Here is a 22,233-nt window from a genome sequence, read left to right as displayed (position 1 = left end):
CCCCCCCATCAGGTATTGAACCTGCAGCCCCTGCATTGGAAGGCCCAGTCTTAACCATGGCACCACCAGAGAAGTCCCTTTTGTTTAACTCTTAAGCAAAAACAGGAAGCCATTTGGCCCCAGTCTAAATATTCAGGGAAAGAAGCAAGTAGAATTACTCCGGTTGGAAATGCCACATTAATTTATTATGCATAGCATGATCAAACAAGAGGCCACAAATAGAAATGCAAAGATGCTAAGTCGTGGTCGTTCCTGAGAATTAATTTTGCCCCCAGGATTCTTAGAAATTGGGTCTTTACATCTTGGAGGTATCAGAGGCAGGAGAGGACACACAGCACCAAATCCATGGCACAGAGTGCAACACAGAGCATCCTACCTGGGGGCGTGGAATCAGAAACCCAGCACTGAGAAAGGGTCATGCACAGACACAAGATTTATGGAGGCCATGCAGGGAAAGGAAATATATGTGTTACATGTCATACCGCTCTGGATGCAACCATTTTTCACACAGCAGAATCTGTGAGAGAAAAGACAAAGAAGAAAGACAAAGAAAAGTGGGGAGGGGCTTTCCCTGGTGGTCCAGTGGTTAAGAGTCTGCCTTCCAATGCAGGGGACAAGGGTTTGATCCCTGGTGGGGGAACTAAGATCCCACAAGCCACTGGGCAATTAAGTATGCAAGTTACAACTACTGAGCCCGGGAGCCACATCTAGAGAGAAGCCCGCGCCCCACAGTGAAAGACCCCACACGCTGCAATCAGGACCCACCACAGCCAAAAAAATAATCCATTAAAAATATTTAAAAAGAAAAGTGGGGAAAGGAAAGGTAAAATAGAGAAAGAGAAGGTTGGAGCCTCCTCCTGGCCACCTGGCTGAGCCCTCGGCAGCAACTCGGCAGCCACTCAGCATTAGCACTCTCTCAGCATCCCTGCTGTCTCCATGGTGATTTAATGTGATTCTGATGGATGTGACTAGTTCATGAACGCTTCCTGGAGCTAGGCACTGTTGTTGCTAGCTCTGTTTTCCAGATGAGAAAACAATGCTTCCGAGATTGTTAATAACTTGTCCCAAATCACTGAGTTGATAAAATTGTGGAATCAGGCATTGAACCTAGGCTGTTTCAGGCCCAAGCGTGTGCTCTTGGTGAGCAAAGTAAAAAATAAGATGGTGTTTAATGGAGAACATGAACATATATTGAGTCCTTAATATATACCTGGCATGTAATCCTCACAACAGTCCTGCAAGGGAGGTATCATTATTTCCATTTTATAGATGAAGAAACTGAGGCTCAGTGCTCACTGTGGCAGCACATACACTTAAACTGGAATGATACAAAGAAGATTAGCATGGCCCCTGCTCAAGGATGACATGCAAACTGGGGAACATTTCATGTTTTTATGGCAGAAACCATCACAACATTGTAAAGCGATTTTCGATGCATGATACAGGATGCTCGGGGCCGGTGCACTGGGATGAACCAGAGGGATGGGGTGTGGAGGGAGTTGGTAGTAATTGATTCATGTCAATGTACGGCACAACCAATACAATAATGTAAATAATTAGCTTCCAATTAAAATAAATAAATTTTTAAAAAATAAAATTTAAAAGTATGAATAAAACGGGGACCATTTTTTTAAAAATTGAGGCTCAGAGAGGTTAAGTAACTTATCTAAAGTCGCACTGCTTAGTGAAAGAGTCCCGGTCTGGGGCCCTGCACCTCCTCTCAGTGTCTGTTTTCTGTCTGAAATAAATCCTGCTTGCTTACTACCATATTGTTGTTTTGCTGCTAAATTTTATTTATTTATTTGGCTGCTTCCGGTCTTCACTGTGGCATGTGGAATCTAGTTCCCTGACCAGGGATCAAACCCAGGCCCCCTACAATGGGACTACAGTCTCTTAGCCACTGGACCATCAGGGAAGTCCCCCATATGCTTTCTTATTCTTTCTTCCAAATGGAATTCTCAGGAATTTCATGGATTGAACTAAGTAATTAAAAATCTCTTCTTTAGATATTTTTAGTTCTGTACATCCAAACCAAACACCTAGTGTATTTGTCAGAATTTGAAAGAAGTCTATTAAAGACAGCTTGCAAGAAAACCACTGTGTAAAATATGTTTTATAACTTCTTCTGTTTTAGTTAATTAGGCTTTCTAAAGTTTGAAGAAAAAAAAAGGAGACAGAAACCTGTTTTTAATGATTTAGAATTAGGATTCATGAATACACTGGATTCTTTTTTGGTATTAATGGAAAGCAGAGAGTAAATGTGGTGGGAAACTATGAGGGTCCAGAGATTCAGACTTTAGCCTGGAAGAGACATTAAAGAGGTATTTCAGGGACTTACCTGGTGGTCCAGTGGCTAAGACTCTGAGATCCCAATGCAGTGGGTGTGGGTTCGATCCCTGGTCAGGAAACTGGGTCCCACACGCCACAGGAAGATTGAAGATATGTGCTGCAACTAAGACCCGGTGCAGTGAAATAAATACTTAATAACTAAGATAAATATTTAAAAGAAACTTCAATTATTAAAAAAAAAAGATTCAATTCTAACTTATTTTAGAAATAGCTTGAGTGTCTGCTAGTCAACAGTAGAGCTAAGGCCAGAACCTGGGGTTTCCCAATTCTTAAACCATTGCTTTTTTCTTAGACCTGAACCATGAATCGCTTTAGAGAATACTCCTTTCTCCTCTCTCTTAATCCAGATGGGGGAATAAAAGTGAGAAACCTTAAAGACTGTTAAAAAACAATTAGGATATTAAACATCAAGTTATCCTGGAAGGAGGTCAGGACGGTGACCACGGAGGCTGGAGTTGAGGAAGGAGCACCAGGCAAGCTAAGGTCTCATGAAGTGACTAGAGGAAGCGGGCGATCAGAAGCGTTCGTTACTTGTATTCAGCTGAACACTGTGAACAGAAAGCTTTTTTAAATCCTTGGCTAAATCAAAACCTGGAAAGTGAGGACTTCTAACCTTCAAGAAAAAAAAGCTGAGCATGAGACAAAAAGATACTTGTTTTTATACTTAACTTAGTAGGGAAAAGGAAAGAAAAAAAAAAGATGTCAACTCAGCCGGGTCCCAATTCCAGCCCTGGGAAGCCCAAAGCCCACCCGTCTTGGTTTTATTTTTAAGGATAGAAATTTTTCCCTTCCTTGGCCAAGTTCAGTGTGTAGGATCTTAGTTCCCTTACCAAGGATCAAACCTTTACCCCCTGGAAGAGTGAAGTCTTAACCAATGGACTGCCAGGGAAGTCCCGCCCTCCCCACCTTGGTTTTTGTAAATAGTCCTGAAGGGCTTTCTTGGTTTCTAGACTACTGAGATCTTGCTTCCATGTGTAAATTAAGTATAATTTCCTAAAGAGATGGAAGGCAGGCTTTACATCCCATGTGATTCATGGGGTCGCAAAGAGTTGGACACTACTGAGCGACTGAACTGAACTGAATAGGGAACAGATTTGACTGGGAATGTTGGGTTACCATCTAACAGTGACACGTCATTTTCCCCTGCCTGGGCTCGGCTTCCCTCCATCCAGCTGGCTTTTCTTTCCTGGGCTTATTTCTTTCCTTTCCACCCTCTGCCCCCCTCCCCTCTCCTTGCAGAAGGAGAAACAAGAAGCTCTTCCTCTAATCTCCAGCCTGGCAGGTTTTCCCTCCCCTGGAGTCCAGGTACCTGTAGCATTTGCTCCTCAGTGGCTTTCCCCCAAGGAGACAGCTCCCTCCTTCTTATTCCCAAAAAGGAATTGTGGGGCCAATTGTTAAGATTTTTTAAAATTATTTTTTTCATGTCTTTACTCAAGATGGGAAAAATCTCTGAAGTTTAAGGTGGCACCTGCCTGTCCTGTGGTGTTTATATTTTTTCAAGGCTTTGTTCTGTCTGGAATTTTATTATAATAACTACTGATGGGACTTCCTTAATGGTCTAGTGGTTAAGATTCTGAGCTTCCAATGCACGGGGGTCACAGGTTCAATCCCTGGTCAGGGAATTAAGATCCCACATGCCACATGGTGTGGCCAAAAAGCAAAACAAACAATCACCACAACAAAAAAAACTAATGGGAATGAACATACCTTGATGTTTATATAATTTTAATAAATCACCTTCAAAATGATAAAGCATTAGTAATCAAATAGAGTTCACTCAGTCGTGTCCAACTCTTTGGGACCCCACAGACTGTAGCACGCGAGGCTCCTCTGTCCATAGGATTTTCCCAGGCAAGAATATTGGAGTGGGTTGTCATTTCCTCTCCCAGGGGAATCTTCCCAACCCAGGGATCAAACCCATGTCTCCGGTATTGGCAGGTGGATTCTTTACCACTGAGCCACATGGGAAGGCTAGCTTCTATCAATGATTCACACCAAAAGGTGGTTCAATGAAGCAGCGATGATGAGGCAGTGCTAGAATTAAAAGGGGAATCAGGTACCCTTGAAACTCAAACCTAATAATAGTAGAAAACATCACCCACTCATAGCGTATACACAGATCTGAAACTGTTTCCTTGAGAACGTTTCTGTTTGGGGGATAATTCTATTATTTGAAGACTCTAAGTAATGACAGGCTAACAGTGAAGATGCCTCAGTGACCTGAGAGCCATGCCCTGGAGAGATAGCCGAGAGAGGGGTCCCCAACCTCCGGGATCTCATACCTGATGATCTGAGGTGGAGCTGATGTAATAATAATAGGAATAAAGTGCACAATAAATGTAATGCACTCGAATCATCCTGAAACCACCCCCCTTCTCCAATTCATGGAAAACATTCTCTTCCATGAAACTGGTCCCTGGTGCCAAAAAGTTTGGGGATATTCAAAGGAATGTTCTTTGTCTTTCACACTTGCGCTGTTTTACTTCTAACAGCCCCATCCCACAAGGCTTTACCTGTTCCGAGTGTCACACGTCCCCTCCTGTGAGGGGCAGGGTGCCCGCCAGTGCTCAGGCCTCTGGGCCCCCCTGAGCACTGCTGGTCTGTCCTTCTCATCCTGGATGTGTGAGGTGTTACCCTAAGGTTTTCCTGCTACCCTGTTTCTCTAGTTCCTCCTGAATCTTCCTAGATAAACCTGCCTAAATGATGCAAGAACTATCTAATGAAAATGTGACTTTCTACAGTTTAATCACATCTGGGTTGTGTCTGCCACACTCTCTCCACAGCTGCACCTGTCGTTTCTGTTTCGTTTTCAGCCTTTAATTTTACACTGGAGTACAGCTGACTAGCAACATTGTGATGGCTTCAGGTGGGCAGCAAAGGGACTCAGACATACGTACATATGTACCCATTCTCCCCCAAACCCCTCTCCCATCCAGGCTGCCACGTAACATTAAGCAGAGTTCCCTGTGCTGTACAGGAGGTCCTTTATTATCCATTTTATTGTCAGATTTTATTTACTCCTTACTTTCCTTATGTCCCCTAAATGAGTTTCCTCAAAACCCAGTTCCTCTCCTCTCAGGCCCCATAGCTAGTGTTCCATTTTCACAGTCAGCTTGCCTCACGTAGGAGGCTGCTCCTCTCCTCTTAGGGAGGGTGGTGGGCGGTGGGGCACACTGGTGCAGTGAGGGAGGGTACCTTCGCCACCTGCAGCCTGCGGCCCGAACAGCCGCAAGGCTCCCCAGTGGCGCAGTGGCACAGACGCTGCCTGCCAATGCAGAAGAAGATGCAGGAGACTTGGGTTGGATCCCTGGGTCTGACAGATCTCCTGGAGTAGGAAATGGCAACCCACTGCAGTATTCTTGTCTGGAAAATTGCATGGAAAGGAGGAACCTGGCAGGCTACAGTCCATGGGGTTGCAAAGAGTCAGACAAGACTGAGCACATCCCAGCTCACTTTTGGAGGGTTTAATTATGCCTTAATGCTCGTTATCATAATTAAGCAGAAATAGTGATTCTAATTAGCATATTTACAGAAAACACACCAGCATGCTTCCCTGGTGGCTCAGATGGTAAAGAACCTATCTGCAATGCAGGAGACCCAGGTTTGATACCTGGGTCGGAAGATCCCCTGGAAAAGGAAATGGCAACGCACTTCAGTGTTCTTGCCTGGAGAATTCCATGGACAGAGAAGCCTGGCGGGCTACAGTCCACAGGGTTGAAAAGAGTCAGACAAGACTGAGCAAATAACAACACAAGTAGATCCATATAACTGCACACTTCACCTACTCACAGCTTAATGGTGTTCCATCCTTGTTTCCTTTGCCCTGCTTTCCCTTTCAGCTTGAATGAGCACAACTTTTGAAGTCTTTAATTTATGACTATTTTAACTTATGCAAGTCCTGCTAGAGGGTGATAGATGGTGAATGTCAAAAACCCAGAGGGAGGGTTTCTGTTTAGCCTTTGATTTTTGTTTTGCTTTTTAAGCCAGAGAAATGTCCAATTGTGCTCATAGTTTGTCGGAGAATGTGATGGCACCCCACTCCAGTACTGTTGCCTGGAAAATCCCATGGACGGAGGTGCCTGGTAGGCTGCAGTCCATGGGGTCGCTAAGAGTTGGACATGACTAAGAGACTTCACTTTCACTTCTTACTTTCATGCATTGGAAAAGGAAATGGCATCCCACTCCAGTGTTCTTGCCTGGAGAATCCCAGGGACGGAGGAGCCTGGTGGGCTGCCGTCTATGGGGTCGCACAGAATCAGACACGACTATTGCTTACCAGGCTCCCGTGTCCATGGGATTCTCCAGGCAAGAATACTGGAGTGGGTTGCTGTGCCCTCCTCCAGGGGATCTCCTGACCCAGGGATCAAACCTGAGTCTCCTGCATTGACAGGGGTATTCTTTATCACTGAGCCACCAGGGAAGCCCTCACATGAACCTACAGTTGGGCAAAATCATCTACCACAAAGCCTATTTTATAATAAAGTGTTGACTAGTTCATGTAATTTATTGACTGCTACACCTGGAGAAGGGAATGGCAACCCACTCCAGTATTCTTGCCTGGAGAGTTCCATGGACAGAGGAGCCTGGTGGGCTACAGTCCATGGGGTTGCACAGAGTTGGACACGACTGATGCGACTTAGCATGTGCACAAGCACACTGAACTTGAAAACCAGAATGGCTGTCTGGGTACAGATGGTTTCAGCGTATTTGCCCTGTATTCTTGTGACCAAGTGGGTAACTGGGAGCTGTGGCTCAGTGGCTGCCCAGCACCATAAATGAGTATCCTACTGCACATGGCTAGCCACCCCTCCCAAAAAAACCCAGATACAAAATTTAAAATATGGTTTCCACTGAACATCTATTACTTTTGCATCACTATAAAGCCAAAAAGTTGCTAAGCCAAAGCATCTTAAGTCACGGACTGCCCGTACAAACTTAAGACACCTGGGCAGCCAGTCTCCCCCACAGTTTCTGCAGCAGCTCATAAGTGATTAAGACTCCAGGACCAGAGACAAACCTTTGTGTTCACAATTAGAGATAAAGCAATACAAGCAAATATCTCTGAGAAGGGGAGGGTATAGAGGGTTAAAGTCCTCTGTGTGTGTTCTCAGTCACTCACTCTTGTCTGACTCTTTGCTGAGCCCGCTAGGCTCCTCTGTCCATGGAATTTTCTAGGCAAGAATACTGGGATGAGGTGCCATTTCCTATTCCAAGGTATCTTCCCGACCCAGGGATCAAATCTGTGTCTTTTGGTCTCCTGCACTGGCAGGTGGATTCTTTACCACTAGCACCACCTGGGAAGCCCCAGTTAAAGTTTTGCTAATATGTAAATAATTGATATGATTGGAAAGGAAAAGTGGATAGGAGGACCTGGAAAAAAAAAAAAAAAAGAGTGTCAGAGACAGGAAGCGCATGCCGAAGCAATCTGGGACATGCCGAACAAACGCTCAGGTTACTCACAATCTTCCCCAGTGATGACCCCAAACCAGTCCCAAGATTAGTGACTGATCAAAGATGAGAACATGAGAGCTGGCCAAAATCAAAAGAAAGGTTAGCAACTGAAGGAGCTGTTATCAGAGTCTAAATCTCTGTTTTTCTTCTTTAGTCCATTAGAGAAGAGAAAACAGCGAAGTTTGGAGCTACTTGTATTTTATACGCTACTGCATTTCACCGATAGATATTTGCTAGTTATTATCAAGTAATCAGAATTTTATAATACTTTAGTTTTAATCATTAAATACGTTGACCACCTAAAAAGGCATATGAAGGAAAAACGTATTTTTGACAAGTCTTATGACAAGTCAACTTCTTTATAATCATAGGATCTATTTTTTTTAAATTAGTTGGAGTACTTCTTGATTAAAACCATTCACTGTGAGATTTCCTTGGAAGTCCAGTGACTAAGAATCCGCCAGTGCAGGGGACATGAGTTCCATCCCTGGTCTGGGATGATTCCACATGCTGCAAGGCACGTAAGCCTGAGAGCCATAACTACTGAGCCCACATGCCACAGCGACTGAAGACCAAGCAGCCTAAAGCCTGTGCTCTGCAACAAGAGAAGCCACTGCAGTAGGGAGACCATGTACTGCAAGTAGAAAGGGGTGGTCCCACGCTCACGACAACTAGAGAAAGCCCGCACCCAGCAACGAAGACCCAGCTCAGCCATAAACAAATAAATAAAAAGAATCTGTCTTCTAATGCAAGGGACCAGGGTTGATACCTGCTCGGGGAACTAAGATCCCACATGCCACAACTAAAGGAAGCCTGGGTTCTGCAACAAAGGCCCAGTGCAGCCAAAACAAAGAATTTTAAATAAAAGAAACCTATTCACTGTTACCAGATCTATTCAGTGCTCATGAATCACACTGCGGACACTATCATTCAAGGGGGGAGGGGGGACTCTAAAATGAAAAAAAAAAAAAAAAAAAGTCAGAAACCTTAACTTAGAAATAAGTGAATAAAATGTATTCATGGATGAATGTTCCCAGATTTCCTCTTGGCCTGTTTCTGCACAGTCCATATTTCCAACTAACATAAAATGAGACTTCTTTCCTTTGGGGATGGACTATTGTAATGATAGAGAAGCCAGACCAGAGTGGCGAGGGCCAGGAGAAGGACCAGCCCACGATGCTGCGGTGATCTATAAAACAAGGAGCCAGTGGGGGCATATGGAGACAGGGAGCTGCAGGGTTTTGGCTTGTAGGTAGTTCGTGGCAGTTCAGGCTGTAACTGCCTTTCCAGCAGTTATACAGTGTGAGAGAACTGGGGAATGAAGAAAGGGGATCTGGTAAGTAGTGTTATGAGTTCTGAATTGGATCCCCTGTGATTTTTCTTTGAGAGACAACATGAAAATTTGTATTCATCTGTAAAATTACTTTGGGTAGTGCAACATGCTACTCTGTAGAAACTGAGCTACATGGGGACCCAGGATGATTAGGGTTATGAAAAAATTCATATGGGATATAATCATCACTACAGTAAATCAGAAATAACCCCAAATGCCTCACAATAGTGAATCAGCTCAGCAACATGATGAGAGAAAATATGGCATTGAGGATGCATGGGGGCTTTGGGAGTGAGGCCATTCAGTGTCTCACTAAGAATCTCTTAATTTCTTCATTTACACATTGAGAATAATTATGTCTAAATTTAGAGTTGCTGGGAAGATTAAATAAATGAAAATAATGTATAAAATTCCTAAAAGAGTGTATGACTCATTGTACTCATGGTAGCTAATATTATAAACAGTGGTCCCCAACCTTTTTGACACTGGGGACCAGTTTCATAGAAGAGAATTTTTCCACAGACTGGGGGAGCAGGCAGGGAGTGATGGCTTCGGGGTGATTCAAGCGCATTACGTTTTGTTGTAGTTCAGTTGCTCAGTCATGTCCAACTCTTTGCAACTCCATGGGCTGCAGCATGCCAGATTCCCTGTCCTTCGTCATCTCTTGGAGCTGGCTCAAACTCATGTTCATTGAGTCAGTGATGTTTTCCTACCATCTGGTCCTCTTGTCCGCTTCTCCTCCTGCCTTTAATCTTTCCCAGCATCAGTCTTTTCTAATGAGTCAGCTCTTCGCATCTGGTGGCCAAAGTATGGAGTTTCAGCTTCAGCATCAGTCCTTCCAATGAATATTCAGGACTGACTTCCTTTAGGATGGACTAGTTTGATCTCCTTGCAGTTCAAGGGACTCTTAAGAGTCTTCTCCAACACCACAGTTTAAAAGCATCAGTTCCTCATCGCTCAGCCTTCTCTATAGTCCAACTCTCACATCCATACTTGAAACTGGAAAAACTACAGCATTACATTTATTGTGCACTTTATTTCTAATGTGAGGCCACTGCTGATCTGATGGGAGGTACCAATGGGTCCGTGGCCCAGAGGTTGGGGACCCCTGTTATAAAATATCTTAGTGATGTTAAAAATAATAAGCATGAGGGATAAATCATTAGATATACAATAATTAAATTACAAAGCATAAAGTTACCATGTTTGTACATTAACAAGTACAGGAAGCATATTTTGAAGAATTGAGGTCTGCTCAATTATTTTCATGATGCCCAGAAGAAGAGAACAGGCTCGGATTGAAGAACAGTGATTTAGAATCAATATAAAAGAATATTAGGATTATAAAGCGCTGAAGAAATCTATAAAAGAAAACATTCAAACCTTTTCCTCTAGAGATTAAAAAGATAATTACATTGGTTTCTCATTTATTTCCCTGATTATAACGGTCAAAGATAATTTATATTTGGCTTTGATAGCAGTGGCAAGCCACTCCAGTACTCTTGCCTAGAAAATCCCATGGATGGAGGAGCCTGGTAGGCTGCAGTCCGTGGGGTCGCTAAGGGTCGGACACGACTGAGCGACTTCACTTTCACTTTTCACTTTCACACATTGGAGAAGGAAATGGCAACCCACTCCAGGGTTCTTGCCTGGAGAATCCCAGGGACCGGGGAGCCTGGTCGGACACGACTGAAGTGACTTAGCAGCAGCAGCAGGTGTTCTTTGCCTCGGGGGGGGGGGGTTCTCCTTTCTAATTGTGTTTATTTAGTCTAATAGAAAATGAATTTGCATTCCTTGAACTTCTACCAGTTGAAGGTGGGTAGATGACTGAGAAGAATGCTTAAAAGCTGGGGAAATCCCCTTGGAATTTAAAAGGTGCTGGGAATAATCCAAAAAGTAGATAATCCATGGAAGAATTAACTGTACATGAATTTGGTAATCGCCCAGTATCTTTCTCTTTTTTTAAAAAAATTCTAAATTGAAGCACTGTTATTTTACAGTGTTTTAGGTATATAGCATAGTGATTCAAACACACACACACACACACACACACACACACACACATATTCTGTTTTAGGTTCTTTTCCACTGTAGGTTATTATAAGATATTGGATATAGCTCCTTGTGTCATATAGTAGGTTCCTGTTTTTTTTCAAATCTATTTTATATATAGTAGTATATATATCTGTCCTACATCTCTTGCTTCAGCTCTTCAAGAAAAACAGAGCCATACCATCATATCCAGGGATCTAATGTGTGAGACAGGGGAGCAGTTAGGGCCATTTTCTTATCCTGGTGCCATGTATGATACTGCATTTTACAGTTAGTTCCTTTTTAATATTAATATTATATATAATTAATGGGGCTTCCCTGGTGGCTCAGAGGTAAAGCGTCTGCCGCCAATGCGGGAGACCCGGGTTCGATCCCTGGGTCGGGAAGGTCCCCTGGAGAAGGAAACGGTAACCCACTCCAGTATTCTTGCCTGGAGAATCCCATGGACGGAGAAGCCTGGTAGGCTACAGTCCACGGGGTCGCAAAGAGTCGGACACGACTAAGCGACGGAACGAACGAACGAACGAATGTACGACATTGTGCTATATTATTTTATGCTATACTATCTTATCTGGCCATCACTGGTTACTCAGTGGAAAAGAATACACCTGCCAAGCAGGAGACAGGGGATCAATCCCTGGGTCAGGAAGATCCCTTGAAGAAGGAAATGGTAACTGGCTCCAGTATTCTTGCTTGGGAAATCACATGGACAGAGGAGTCTGATGGGTTTACAGTCCACAGGGTCACGAAAGACTCAGACACGACTTAGTGACTAAACAGCAGCAGTACTATCATATCATATCATAATTATATTTTATAGTTACTTTTAATGCCTTTAGGGATTTCTTGACAATAGGATAGTGAAGATCCCATTTTCAGAGTAGTCATTACAAGGATTCTTGCTGCACTTTCAAGGTGTGAAGACAATTGCTAGGGCATCAGTGCCACTCATCTCACACCAAGTGGCAAGGCAAGGAAAGTTCTCAGGCAGTGAGGTCAAGGTGAAGGAAGAGGCTTGTTATTTTTTTTGCTTTTTGGTTATATTATCTTGGGTTTCCCTGGTGGCTCAGCTGGTAAAGAACGTGTCTGCAGTGCAGGAGACCTGGATTTGATCTCTGGGTTGGAAAGCTCCCCCGGAGAAGGAAATGGCAACCCACTCCAATATTCTTGCTTGGAAAATCCCATGGACAGAGGAACTTGGCGGGGTACAGTTCATGGGGTCGCAAAAGAGTCAGACAAGACTGAGCGTGCACACTTGGTAAATATAAAATACTTTTTGGATTGTCTGTCATTGAATATGCTTCATATTACATCTTGCCCCTTACTATCCAGATTGTTTTTAAAAGTGAGTTTACCTCTAATATGAGATTGAGCTTTAAAGCCAATACTTGACTCCTACAATGAAAATCCCAAGTAATGCTAAGTTTAAAAATCAGTATCCTTGGGCTTCCCTGGTGGCTCAGTGGTAAAGAATCTACCTGCCAATGCAGGTGACACGGGTTTGATTCCTGATCTGGGAGATTCTACATTCAGCGGAGCAACGAAGCCCATGTGCCACAACTACTGCACCTGTGTTGACCCCACACACCACAGGTGAAACGAGAAGGCTCCAGAGTCCATGCTCTGCAACAAGAGAAGCCGTGGCAATGAGGAGCTTGCACAGCACGACTAGATAAAAGCCTGCGCAGCAAGGAAGACCCAGCACGGCCATAAATAAAGGAAAATTTAAAACAACCTGCATCCTTACTTCTCTCCTTCCTTTTTTTATTGAAAATGTATTCCTTATGCTATCAGTCTGTTGTGTTGTTCATAAAGCACACAGACAAATAAAGCCTAAAACATAAAATGGAGAGAGAAAACTGAATAAAAATAAACTGGAATTATCCCCTTCAAAGTTAATTCATGTGGCTTTCATGGAGGTATAAAGATTACCATATGATCTAGTGAATTTATGGAATAAGTTTGTTGTTGAGCAAAAGAGGAAAAGCAGTGAGTACCATTTATTCATTTAGAAAATATTTATTAAATGCCTGATAGTATCAAGCAATGTACAACAAGGAGCATGGTAAAACCATGCCTGACCCTGTAGTTTGGCTGATCGGAGTACAGAGATAATTAGTGATCTTTGCAAATATCAGTGACCTTTGAAACATATGCTTCTATTAGTTATGGTAAAAGAAAAGAATTAACAAGATCTTTTTAAAAGTTTGAAGACCTTGAATTTCATCCAGGGTGATATTAAATATGTTTAACAATTGGCAATGCTACCAACCAATCAAAACAGACAGAGGCTGGTCACCCAAACCGGTGAATTCTGCCTGAACATTAGCCCCGGTTATACTAATTTAGGGATTTCTATTCATAGTAAGTAGAATGAAAATGCAAATATAGTCATTTATTTACATATGTCTTTCTATTTTGTTTGTTTGCTTTTTTTATAAGTCTCTTTTTTAAGTTGTTGGTAACAAAATTAGTTTAAAAACACAAATACAAGAAAAACTTAGCTAGATTTTAAATCTTGGTATTTTTCATTTTGCCATTTTTAGTGAATTTATTTTATAAAATTTTATTATTATTTTGAATAGCTATTACCTTCACATGATTAAAAACATTTGAAGTGAAGTCACTCAGTCGTGTCCGACTCTTTGTGATCCCATGGACTGTAATCTACCAGGCTTCTCTGTCCATGGGATTTTCCAGACAAGAGTACTGGAGTGTATTGGCATTTCCTTCTCCAGGGAATCTTCCTGACCCAGGGATTGAACCCAGGTCTCCTGCTTTGCAGGCAGATGCTTTACCCTCTGAGCCAAAAACATTTACATGATTAAAAATTCAAAAGACATAAATGGCTCTCCAGGTAAGAGTCTCTTCCACCCTTTAAACAGTTTTCCTGTCTGAAGGAAATCAATATTGCCCCGTTTCTTGTAAAAGTAAAGTGAAGTCGATCACTCGTGTCCAACTCTTTGCGACCCCACGGACTGTAATCTGCCAGGCTCCTCTGTCCATGGGGTTTTCCAGGCAAGAATACTGGAATGGGTTGCCATTTCTTTCTCCAGGGGATATGTAAAGTCTTCCAGAAATACTGTGTACATGACTTTTTTTCTTCTTCTTTAGGTTAGTAAATATCCTGAGACTGGAGCTTGTAGACCAGCACAGAAAAGAAGTGGTAACTAAATCAGACAAACAAGAACAGTAAGATACAGCGCTTTATCTTAGTCTTAGTGGGATGGATTGAATGTCTGCTGCTGCTGCTGCTGCTGCTGCTAAGTCGCTTCAGTCGTGTCCGACTCTGTACGACCCCATAGACGGCAGCCCACCAGGCTCCCCCGTCCCTGGGATTCTCCAGGCAAGAACATTGGAGTGGGTTGCCATTTCCTTCTCCAATGCATGAGAGTGAAAAGTGAAAGTGAAGTCGCTCAGTCGTGTCCGACTCTTCGCGACCCCATGGACTGCAGCCTACCAGGCTCCTCCGTCCATGGGATTTTCCAGGCAAGAATACTGGAGTGGGTTGCCACTTCCTACTCCAGGGGATCTTCCTGACCCAGAGGGCGAACCAGAGTTTCCTGATTGGCAGGCAGATTCTTTACCACTGAGCCACCAGGGAAGCCCTCATGAATGGGTTTAGTGTCCTTTGTTAAAGAGACTACAGAGTGACCTGTTATCCCTTTCGTCGTGTGAAGACACGTGGAGAGTCTCTGAGCAGAAAGAGGTTCCCAGCAGACACTGAGTCTGCTCTCACCTTGACCTTGGACTTTCCAGCCTCTAGAAGTACGAGAAATAAATTTTCTGCTGTTTATAAGCCCCCGCTGCCACCAGTGTTTGTTATAGCACCTGGAATGGACTAAGACATACGGGAAAATGAATCTCAGTAACTCACAGGGTAGGATATTCTGTCTACTGCTATATTCTGGGGCAAAGATGCTCCCTTCAAAGGAAACAAGGCTTTGACTGTAAAGATGGACTATTTCAAGTTCATTATATACCTCTAGAGTTAAACAAATCCAATAATAATTTTTTGAAAGGATCCTGATTTTATTTTAATTAAGGTACAATTCATACACCACAGCACCCAGCATTTTAGTATATTCCAAGGCTGTAAAGCCATCACTACTGTCTAATTTCAGAATGCTGTCATTGCCCCCCAAATAAATTCCATACCCATTACAGTCAGTGACTCCTCCCCTGCTCTCTGGCCCCTAAAACCACTCATCTCTTTTCTGTCTGTATGGGTTTGTCTATTTTGAATATTTCATATAAATGGAATCATATACTAGGTGGCTTCGGTGTCTGGTTTCTTTCACTCAGCACCCTATGTTCAAAGTTTATCTATGTTGGAGCATATATCAGTACTTCATTCTTTTTTCTTGCCCTTGCTTTTTAAAATTTAACCATTTTTAAGTGTACAGTTCAGTGACATGAAGCACACTCATATTGTTGTGCAACATCCCCACCATCCGTCTGCAGAACTGTTTTTAAAACTCAAGCTGAAACTCTATCCATTAAATAACGCCCCTATTTATCCGTAACCTCTATTTTACTTTCTTTCTCTGTGAATTTGCCTATTCTAAGAACTTCATAAAAGTGGAATCAAACAATATTGATCCTTTTGTGTCTGGTTTATTTCACGTAGCACAAGGTCTTCACAGTTCAGTCATGTGAGTAGATTGAAACAGAGCTGCCTTTCAGTTTAAGGCTGAACACTACTCCATTGTTTGCATAGACCCCATTTTGTTTATCCACTTCTCACCAAATGGACGTGTGGGTGTTTACATTTTTGACGATTATGAACAATGCCACTATGAACATTAGTGTAGACATTTTTGTATGACCATGTTTCCAGTTCTCTTGGGTGGAAGAGACTCTCAATGAGACTGTAGAGGAATTTGATGAGTAATACGCATTAGCCAGAGAAGGACAGAGTAAGTCCCCTCATACAAACATTTGAGTTTCTAACTTTCAAAGATGCGAATGTGTGTTCGCAGGTCCAGTCACATTAGTTCATGTGTCTGGCGTGCACGGTCACGTGTGTCCATCCTCTACAAGTGGCTGTGCTTCTGTGTACTCTACAGGACAGTAGGGCAGTTTTTAAATTTCAAGCCCAGGATATCTAGAAGCAAGCTTACAAATGGCGGGATGTAGCCAGTTGTGTTAGTTGGGTACCGAGGCTAACTTTGTTGGATTTACGATCAAAGTGGACCTATGAATTCACTTTTGGAACAGAACTCATTCATACATAGTGGAGTTGCTGTACTTTGATCATGGACAATAGTCATTGAGACTGTTTCCTTTGAGGAAGTGTGAAAGTAACTTAGATATGGATATATAGATCTATAGATTTATATACATTCCTTTGTTAATGTTCATTTTCATTACGGTTTATTCCAGGATACTAGATATAACTCCCTGTGCTACACAGTAGGACCTTGTTGCTGAGCCGCTCGAAATGGAACAGCTTGCATCTACCAACCCCAAACTCCCGGTCCGTCCTGCTCCCTCCTCTCCTCCCGCTTGGCAACCACAAGTTTGATCTCTACGTCTGTGAATCTGTTTCTGTTTCAAGGATAGGTTCATTGGTGCCACAGTTTACATTCCACATATAAGTGATATTCATATGGTGTTTGTCTTTCCGATGTAGCATCAAGTATACTTTAAATAGTTACCCATTTTCCAAGCAGAGCTCTTCTTTCTTCAAATACCTACAATTAAAAAAAAAAAAAAAAAGATGGAATGATTTCATATTTCGTGGTTCAAAATACCCATTAAAAAGACATCATTAGGACTTCCCTGATGGTCCAGTGGTTAAGAATCTGCCTGCCAATGCAGGGGACATGGGCTCAATCCTTGGTTCAAAAAGATTCCACATGCCTCGGTGCAACTAAGCACATGTGCTACAAGTACTGAAGCCTGCATGCCCTAGAGCCCCTGAGCCCCAACATGAGAAGCCATCATAATGAGAAGCTTGCTCACTGCAGCCAGAGAGTGGCCCCTGCTTGCCGAGACTAAAGAAAGCCCGCGCACAGCAATGAAAACCCAGCACAGTCAAAAATAAATAAATTTTTAAAAGACATCATTAAAGGATCAATCACTAAATATTGACAGTCTTTTCCATTTTATCAACTGAGTATAAAGAGACAGATTTTATACCTGATAGGGTAACTTTATTTATAACTTGGGCAAACTTTATTTTTCTCAGTTTCTACATGTGAGACAATTCATCTTAAAGAATAAGTAACTTTTTAAAGGCAAGAAATAAGAAAAGAATGGAACTATAAAGTGAAATCATTTTTGGCATTTGAAAGGCAATGACAAAACTGACAAAGGAAAAATAAGAAAACAGACAACCTCCCTCCAAATATTTCAGCATTTCTAGTATTAGAACTTGTGCAATTTATGAGTGAGCAGCTCTGTTTTTCTATTTCATGAGTTCACATGTCAGTGGCTGTGCATTCCATATATGTGTCCATGTGTGTGCCTCTGGGCTTATAGCTCAGTGTTTATCTGTATAGGTTTGTTGTTATATACCATTGAGGACCGGAATTATGTCTTATTCACCTTGATGTCTCCACTGCAGAGTGCTGTGCGTGGCATATTACAGGTGCTCAAGCTTGCTGGAAGGAATGAATGAATATGCTTGTGACAAATGAATGTCCTTTGGATGTGTTGCTACCGTGTGAGTGTATTTACATATCAGTGGAGAGGTGTTTTCCTGAGCTCCAGTCATTTGTGTATCTATCTGAATGGGTGAGGAAGGGACTTCTAGAGTGAGAAGCTTTGGCAGAGGAGGGCGGCCTGGAGCCAGGAAGCAGGAGGCAGCAGGAAACAGGCGTGGCTGCCTCTCTCACGTCCACACTGCGCTCTCTGCAGGCTTCAAAACTGGGCTCCGTGTTTCCACTTCCTGTTGGCACTTTCTAAACTCTCTCGCACTGTCAGAACATGCCTGTTTAGAAACTAGCTCAGGCCTATTTCTTCCCTTTTGAGGAGGAGAAGGAGCTGGTTTCATGCTTCCAACAGGTGTGTTTTCCTTCCTTATTTTAGAATCTCAAATTCTGCTTTCAAAGGGCAGGCAAAATGGAGACTGAAATAATTGATTCAACAACAACCTCAAGGCCTGTAAAATGCCATCTTTGCTACTAACCAGGGAATATCATATATCACAGGTAGACACTTTTATACTTTAGAGAAGAAAAAGAATACCATTTTCTCCTCCCTCCTAACTAACTGCCCCCTGGGCTACTAGGACCCTCAAATAACAGTGACAGATACTCTCAAAATTTCTAGATGACAACAGAACAGGGGATTTCCCTGGTGGTCCAGTGGTTAAGACTCTCTGTTTCCGCTGCAGAAAGCAAGGGTTCAATCCCTGGTTGGGCAATTAAGGTCCCACAGGCCAATGGAGTGGTCAAAACAAGCAAACAAAGATAAAGAAAAGAGAAGAGAGCCTATTAAAAAAAAAAAAAAAAAAAACCTATGGAATTTTTCAGAAGACTGAAAAATCAGGATTCAGGGCTTTCATGATGGTGCAGGGGTTAAGAATCTGCCTGCAAATGCGGGGCATACAGGTTCCATTCCTGGTCGGGGAAGATTCTACATGCCTTGGGGCAACTAAGCCAGTGATCCACAACTATTGATCCCGCACGTCCTAGAGTCCACGGACTGCAACTAGAAAGTAGCCCCCACTCGCTGCAACCAGACATAGCCCTCGTGCACCAACGAAGACTCAGTGCAGCCAAGAAAAAATAAAGAATAACAAAAAAACAAGAGAAAAATCAGGATTCACACATTTCCTGAACCCTTCTCTTGTGTCTAACAAAATCCTATCAAGCATCTAATTCCCCTCCCAAGTGTCAGGTACCAGCATTTTTCTGGCACCCACTGCTCTCACTCTTCCCAACTCCTCCTCCACTTGCAGCCCAAGCTCCACCTGGCCTTTCTAGGATTCGCTATTGCCCACTAGGTGATTTGGTTCATTTTCTCTTCCCAGGTAGATTACAGCTGCTGCTGCTGCTGCTAAATCACTTCAGTCGTGTCCGACTCTGTGCGACCCCATAGACGGCAGCCCACCAGGCTCCCCCGTCCCTGGGATTCTCCAGGCAAGCACACTGGAATGGGTTGCCATTTCCTTCTCCAATGTGTGAAAGTGAAAAGGGAAAGTGAAGTCCTCAGTCATATCTGACTCTTTGCGACCCCATGGACTGCAGCCTACCAGGCTCCTCCATCCATGGGATTTTCCAGGCAAGAGGACTGAAGTGGGGGTGCCATTGCCTTCTCCAAGATTACAGCTACTTTCCCTTATATGATCCACAGGTTCCAGGGGAAGCTGGCAACAAAACACCTGCTGACTGAACAACAACAAGAGATTCAGATATCATAGAATTTTAGATTCCTAAAAGGAATCTTAGGATCTTTTTGTTCAATTTTTCTGTTTTAGAGAGGATAAGCAGAGGCCCAAAGGGTTACCTTTATAGATTTTAAAGAAAAATCATTGGCTCCAGACTGTATGTTCAGCTGAATAAATATACTTGGTTCCTCACTAGAAAGCCATGCGGTGCAAGCGTACTTAGTCATGTCCAAGTCTTGGAGACCCCATGGACTGTAGCCCGCCAGGCTCCTCTGTCCATGGGATTTCCCAGGCAAGAATACTGGACTATAGGGGAATCTTCCTGACCCAGGGATCACACCCACATCTCTTGCATGTCCTGCATTGACAGGCAGATTCTTTATCACTAACACCTAGAAAACCCGGCTAGAACCATGGTCTTTCTATTCTGACCCCCAACCTTGATCTTCCCTATTCTGACCTCAAGCCCTATATTCTCAATGAATTGTTGCCCATGGTTTGACCTGACAGTGGGGAAAAAAAAAAATTAGGTCCCAGGATGACAACCTCCTTTCCAAAAGAGGTTGGGAGGAACATCGTGGTGTCCAATGACAACAGAAGGCATCAGAAAGAAAGGGGCACTGACTTGAAGGTGTATGGAGAGTCAGCAAGAAAGTGGAGGAGGAAGTTCTCTGGTGGTCTAGTGGCTAAGACTCCAAACTCCCTATGTAGGGGGCCCGAGTTCCATCTCTGGTCAGGGAACTAGATTCCACATGCTGCAACTAAAAAGATTCCACACGCCGCATCTAGAGATCCTGCATGCCGTAATGAAGACCCAGTGCAGTCAAATAAATAAAATTAATATTTAGATAAATTAATAAATAAAGTCAGTCATTGATAACAAAGAGGGTGGGAGGTAAGGTCTCTAGAGGGTCAATGACCAAGTCTAAGCAGAGTCCAAGCAAATCCAGTTCTTCACCAAAAGACGATTAGAGTCAGGTAGGAACTGATAGGCATGAGGGGCAGTAAGAGAAACATTAGACAAACTCAGATCTGGTTCTGACTCTACCCTTGACAAGAAGCAAAATTTGGAACAAATTATTTAACTGTCAGGTTCTCAGGAAGACTCAGAATCTTATAGTCTGGTTGGGAGCTAGTCTTCATTCCAAGGATTTGCAATCAGCTTTTTGATCTTAAAAAGCTGGAAGAGGGTTGGAAGGATAAATTGGGAGTTTGGGATTAACATATACAAACTGCTATATATAAAATAAATAACCAACAAGGACCTACTTATAGTGCATACACTACTCAATACTGTGTAATCACCCATAAGGGAAAGAACATGAAAAAGAATAGATATATATATATATATGCATAACAGTCACTTTGCTGTACACTTGAAACTGGTTGCTTACAGGGTAAAGGGTCTGCCTGCAATGCAGGAGAGCTGGGTTCTATCCCTGGGTCTGGAATATCCCCTGGAGAAGGAAATGGCAACCCACTCCAGTACTGTTGCCTGGAAAATCCCATGGACAGAGAAGCCTGGTAGACTACAGTCCATGGGATCGCAAAGAGTTGGACACGACTTCACGACTTCACTTTGAAACTAACACAACATTGTCAATCAGCCATACTTCAATTAAAATAAAAAAAAAAAGAGCCTGGAAACAGTATCACTTCAAGTGGAAAACATTAGAGATAACCGTCTTTCCTTGCAGAATGCTGCAGTTTGTTTACATCACAGTTTACTCAGAGTCTGCTGTTAAGTCAAAATCTCATCCTTGTTATTTTAGTCTGTTGACACTGTGGTTGCATATTTCACCATGTGACATCATTACCATGGAGGCGTAAGACATTTTGGGGCTCCTAAATTATGACCAATGGATGGTGGTTAGGTGCTTTTTCTCAGAATATCCTTTTAACTACAGGTGTACTGTACTACTGTAGAAGGAAATGGCAACCCATTCCAGTGTTCTTGCCTGGAGAATCCCAGGGACGGGGGAGCCTGGTGGGCTGCCGTCTGTGGGGTCGCACAGAGTTGGACACGACTGAAGCAACTTAGCAGCAGCAGCAGCAGCAGTACTGTACTTCATGTGTGAACCATACTTAAATAAAAAAAAGAAACATTGATCATTTTCAATTAAAACACTAGATGGAAAAAAAATCCTACACTAGACAGCAAAGAAATACATACTTATAAAACATTCCTCCTCTCAGAATTTTCACAAGGCCTGAATTATCTTGTAATCTGATTATGCTATAATTTTGGCATCTACATTTGAATTCAATCTCTCTGCTTAAAGCCTCTGGTGAAGTTAAACTCCTATGAGATTTATTTTAGACTGAAACAGTTTCATATTTTTCATTGTACTACAGAATAGAAAAAAGGCAAAATTAAAACACCACCAGGGACTTCCGTAGTGGTACAGTGTTGAAGACTCTGCGCTTGCAATGCAGGGTGCATGGCTTCTACCCCTGGCCAGCAAACTAAAATCCCATCTGCTGTGCAGTGTGGGCCAAAATAAAAAAAGAGGACCAAAAAATCACGCTGATCATTGGCAAGTGTCCTGTTGCAGAAAAGCCCTTGAAGTCATCGTATGCACACAGTCTTCCCAGCTGTAAACCTGGGTATCTATTTTTAACCCTTTTCACACAATCTGAATGTTAGACCTGGAAGGGACCGTTGAGGTCATCTGATCCAAGCCACTCAATTTCCAAAGGCAGGTAGTGA

At 42.8% G+C, this 22,233-nt stretch overlaps 1 non-coding gene across 1 annotated transcript; it reads left to right on the top strand.

Moving 5' to 3' along the window:
• Positions 1–1,288: 1,288 nt before the first annotated feature.
• LOC148775309 (U6 spliceosomal RNA) lies at positions 1,289–1,394 on the top strand. The gene has a single exon (XR_016039414.1). It is a non-coding gene; the product is annotated as a U6 spliceosomal RNA (small nuclear RNA).
• The last annotated feature ends 20,839 nt before the right edge of the window (positions 1,395–22,233 follow it).

This window comes from Moschus berezovskii, chromosome 16, assembly GCF_049115385.1.
Source record: "Moschus berezovskii isolate FMDL1 chromosome 16, NW_MosBer_1.0, whole genome shotgun sequence".
Taxonomy (NCBI): Eukaryota; Metazoa; Chordata; class Mammalia; order Artiodactyla; family Moschidae; genus Moschus; species Moschus berezovskii.
The sequence above is the reverse complement of the archived record's forward strand: the minus strand, read 5'-3'. Positions and strand labels throughout refer to the sequence as shown.